This window comes from Penaeus monodon, chromosome 26, assembly GCF_015228065.2.
Source record: "Penaeus monodon isolate SGIC_2016 chromosome 26, NSTDA_Pmon_1, whole genome shotgun sequence".
Taxonomy (NCBI): Eukaryota; Metazoa; Arthropoda; class Malacostraca; order Decapoda; family Penaeidae; genus Penaeus; species Penaeus monodon.
Genome location: NC_051411.1, coordinates 29,868,065 through 29,873,064, shown reverse-complemented (window position 1 = coordinate 29,873,064; position 5,000 = coordinate 29,868,065). Strand labels below are relative to the sequence as shown.

At 45.4% G+C, this 5,000-nt stretch overlaps 1 protein-coding gene across 2 annotated transcripts in view; it reads right to left on the bottom strand.

The window, feature by feature from the left end:
* LOC119590057 (hemicentin-2-like) overlaps positions 1 to 5,000 on the bottom strand; it is an 82,810-nt gene that overhangs the window by 51,009 nt on the left and 26,801 nt on the right. The gene's annotated exons all lie outside the window — the stretch shown is intronic.

Sequence of the window (5,000 nt, the reverse complement as noted above, 5' to 3'; positions counted from 1 at the left end):
GGTAAAATTAGAATGGGAGCAAAATGCAATTTGTTTCTCTCTCCTCCCCCCCCTCTCTCTCCATGCTTCAAATAAAAAATCAAGAAGGTTATAGTCTAAAACCCTATAAAAAAAAATTAGAAACTGAGTTTCACATTCGAACCGCTTCGAAGCGGTACCAAGAATGAACCCATATTCCCCTACACTGCAAATCGACACCTTCTCCCATCGCCGTATTTTCGCCCCTAGTTTAGTAACCTGGTAACACCGACGCGCCAACGAGGACCAACTGAACCTCCATACTTCCACGAGTAATTCCCACGTAATAGGAACCATCAGAGAGCATTAAGAAACAAGTAATAACAGCCTTCAAGTTCATTTACCATCGATGAAAACCCTGATCAAGATGGTTCATGGCGGGTGTGAGAGTGAACCGCTCATTTGCTCCCTGTTGCATCGGCGGTGATCTGACCTCTGTACTCCCCAGGTGCCCTTGGACTTGCAAGTCCCTCGTACATATGCACTGCAAAAATGAGGGGCCGACAGGAGGAAATTGGGGTCGGATTTTATTTAAGATATGTTAAAAAACGGGAAAAATTGGATTTTTTGTTTTTTTTATTTTGGTTATTAAAAAATAATAAAAAAATTGGGTTTGAATTATATTATTTTTTGTTATTGTTTTTACTTATTCTATTAGCTTGTTAAGGGGTAATGGAAAATTTAATTTTATTTTTTTTTGTTTCTTTTTATTTTTCCTTTCTTTTCTCGGCATCCGGTTCTTTTTTCTTTCCTTTTTTGGGTTTTTTCCCGGGTTTTCTTTTTTTTGCCCCCCCTTTTCCCCCCCTCCCACCCCCTCCCCCCTCCCCCCCCCCTCCCTCCCCTCCCCCCTCCCCCCCTCCTCCCCCTCCCCCCCCTCCCCTCCCCCCCCCTCCTTCCTCTCCCTCCCCTCCCCCTCCCCCCCCCCCCCCCTCCCCCCCCCCCCCCCCTTTCTCCCCCCTACCCCTCCCCACCAAGAAGCGCACGAAACCATAAGCACCGAGAACAGAAGAACAGGCCCCGAGAACAAGCACAGAACACGCCCGCCCGCCCACGCCACGGAACTCTCCTGGCCAAACCCGTTAGATCTCTTGCCCGAGGTGAGGCCCAGTAGCAAGACCTGCCCTTGGTGAGACAACCTGATCCTCCAGCAAGTTAGTGGGAGAGAGGGGGAGGGTGGAGAGTGGGAGAGAGTGGGGTCAGTGGGAAAAAGGGAGAGAAAGGAAGAGAGGGGAAAAGGGGAAAAAAGGGAAAAAAGGGAAAAAAGAGAGGGGGGGGAGGGGAGGAAGGAGAGAGAGAGAGAGAGGAGAGAAGGGGAAGAAGAGAGAGAGAGAGGAGGAGGGGGGAGGGGAGAGAAGAGAGAGAGAAAAGAGACGAAAGAGAGAAAACGGAAAAGGAAAAAGAAAAATGAGAGGAGAGGGAAAAACAGTGAACAGAGAGAGGAAAAAGAGACAAGAGAGAGCGAGGAAAGGAAGAGAGAGAAAAGGGGAGAGAGGGAAAGAGAGAACGAGAGAGAGAGAGGGAAAAAGAAGAGAAAAGAGAGAGAGAGGGGGGAGGGAAAAAAGAGAGAGCGAGAGAGGGAAAGAAAAGAGATGGAAAAAAAAGAGGAGGGGGGGGAAAAAGAAGAGGAAGGAAAGAGAAAGAAGAGAGAGGGGAAAAAAGAGAGAGAGAAAAGGGGAAAAGGGGAGAGAGAGAAAAAAAGAGGGGGGGAAAAAGGGAGAGGAAAGAGAGGGAGGGGAAAGGAAGGAGAGGGGAAAAGAGAAAAAGAGGGAAAAGAGAAGTGAGAGGGAAAAAGAGAAGAGAGGGAAAAAGGGGAAGAGAAGAGAAAGAAAGAATGAAGAAAGAGAGAGAGAGAGAGAGAGAGAGAGAGAGAGAGAAAAGGGGGAGAGAGGGGAAAAGAGAAAGGGGGAAGAAGAGAGAGAGAGAGAGCGAGAAGAGAGGGGAAAAAAGGGAAAAGAGAAGAGAAAAGAGAGAGAGAAAAAAAAAGAAAGAGAGACCGAGATGGAAACCGAAAGAGACTGATCGAGAAAGCGTGTGCTCCGCAGGGCCCAAAAAACAACCCCCCGAAGACGCGCAGGGAGCGACCCACGCCCAAGGGAAGGGGGGAGGACATGACGGCCCTTTCCCGGGGAGGGGAAAAAACACCCTTTTATCCTCCCCCAATGCACCGCGGATGACAAAACATTACGCTGGCCCCTCGGCACCTATTTTTCTGCGCTCTAATTCGGTCCCTGGAGGCATGGCCTGTAATCTACGGTCGACTTTTGCCTGTAATCTATGGTCTACATGTCGATTTTTTGCAGGTCATTGTCTATCTATAGTTAGTTTTATTTCGTCTATGTCTGGTTCCTTAGGGTCCGATGTCTGCCTATGTACCCGTGAAAATGATGATGAATCTCTTAGAAATACGTATGTTTTTTCCCCCACGTAATATCACCATTATTCATAATTCAAACTTTTCGCATTTATCAACTTTTGTCTTCCCCCTTTTCTCCCTAGGTCTCTCTCTCTCTCTCTCTCTCTCTCTCTCTCCTCTCTCTCCCTCTCTCTTTTTCTCTCTCTCTCTCTCTCTCTCTCTCTCTCTCTCTCTCTCTCTCTCTCTCTCTCAAATACTCCTTCCCTCCCTCCATCCCTCTTATCCTCCTTCCCCCCTTCTTTCTCTTTATTCGCCACCCTCCCTATCCCTTCATCCTTCATCTTCCTTCCATAAAACAGCAAAGCCCGCCGCGCGTACTGAAAAATCGCCCTCATACACGTAGCCATTTATACAGGCGCTCCCCGAAACCCCGCAAGTCTCTTAAAGTTCGGCCAAATCTAGGGAAATGTGTCGGTTAGAGTGTAATCTGACGGGAATGCATCCTTCGACGCCCCCCTCTCTCTTTCTCTCTCTCTCGCTCTCTGTCTCTCGTTCGCTCTCTCTTTTGTTTTTCCCCTTTTTCCCTTTCCCCCTTTGTCGCTCTCTCTTTCTTCTTTTGTCTCTCATTTGCTCTCCTTTTCTTTTTTTCCTCTCCTCTCTCTCTTCCCCTTTCTCTCTCCTCTTTTCCCCTTTTCTTTTTCTCTCTCTCTCTCTCTCTCTCTCTCTCTCTCCGTTCCTCGCTGTCTGCCGGCGTGTTTGTCTATTTATTCTGACTGTATAAGTGTGCCCGCCTGGTTCCCTGTATGTCTGGCTCTTTGTCTGTCTGGGTTTTCTGTCGCCTTCTCTTTTTTATTTCCAGTGGTTTGCCCTAGTGATGGTTCTTGCAATTTCTTTTTTTTCGCAAGCCACCCTTTTCCTTCTTTTCTCCCTCCCCCGTCTTTTGGTTAGGTTTTTTCTCACATTTTTCCCGGGTGTCCACTTTTTTCCCCCTTTTTCTCTCTCTCTCTCTCTCCCCGTTTCTTTTCCTTCCTGGCTCTTGCACCCTTTCTGTGTCTCGTTTTACTTCTCGTTTGCTTGTCTGCATTCTTTCTTATAACTTTTCTCTTCTATTCTATTTTCTCCTCTCCTCTCTCTGTCTCTGTCTCTGTCTCTGTCTCTGTCTCTCTCTCCTCTCTCTCTCTCTCTCTCTCTCTCTCTCTCTCTCTCTCTCCTTCTCCCCTAATATATATCAATCTCTATTTTTCTTGTTCACTTTTCCTTGCCCTTGCATTTTACAAAACGCGGATTGTCATTTGGGTGGGGGGGGGGGGGGGGAAAAAGAGAGAAAAAAAGGAAGAGAAAGGAGAGAGAGGAAAGAGAGAGAGCACAAAGGCCTTTGTGCCGGTATCATTCGAACAGGAACATTTCTTATGCCCAGTCACATAAACCGAGCACGGGCATCATGGACTTCCTACAGCATCCAGGTGGCCAAGAGAATTTACACCTGCCAAACACAATCGAGGTACACAACCCACTCTGCCAAAACACCATTCGAGGAGACACAACACCAACTCTGCCAACACCATCGAGGGAGACACAACACCAACTCTGCCAACACCATCGAGGAGACACAACACCAACTCTGCCAACACCATCGAGGAGACATAACGCCAGAAAATAAAGCATTGGAACGTCCGTCCAACGCAGAGGCAGGCACAGTGCCTCTCGCTCGCCCGTGTCGCCCAAGGTGGCTCTGCGAGGGGCGGTCTGTGGGGTGGGTGGGAAGCGCAAGGAGGGGGGGGGGTGGCGGCGCTTTCTGCTTCGTAGCGCGTCCGCCTGACTACAAAACCACGCCCGAACACAAACATACACCACATACAAAACACACACACCACATGCCATAGTATTTCCTATATATATAATATATAGATAGCCTAGATAGAGAGAGTAGATACCGATAGATAAATGTTACACAGATGACACAACAGTAGCATGCAATAACTAATATAATATATATATAGATATATACATAGATAGATATATATATATATATATAATAATATTACTTATATATTTATTATATATATACTAATATATATCCATACTCAAGTCATATATATACCCTCAGGATATATATCTATATATTATATTATAGATATATAGGGATGTAAGATACACCACAAGATCTACCTGATACCCCCCTCTATTATAGATTACATATGCATATGAATCCATATATACTACCACCCATACACCGAGTCACTACCACCTATTTCTTATATATATATATATATATATATATATATACATACACATGTATGTTTGTATATATACATACATATGTATGCTTTATCAATATACATATTATACATACTACATATATGTATATATACGCACACACACACACACACACAAAACACAGAAACACACACACACCACATTTCATATAAATCACATTCAATGATTTGAAATGAAATACTCCCCCGTTAGGCCTCACCGCCCATCTCACCGTAAATCACGTTGTAGTTGGAGTCTTAGAATTAATTACCAACTCAGCATTTATTTATAGATATTCTAAATTTCCATTGATGCTACGGATTTCATATGATAACGACCTTTCGATTCCGTGTATAATGAAAAAAAAAAAAAA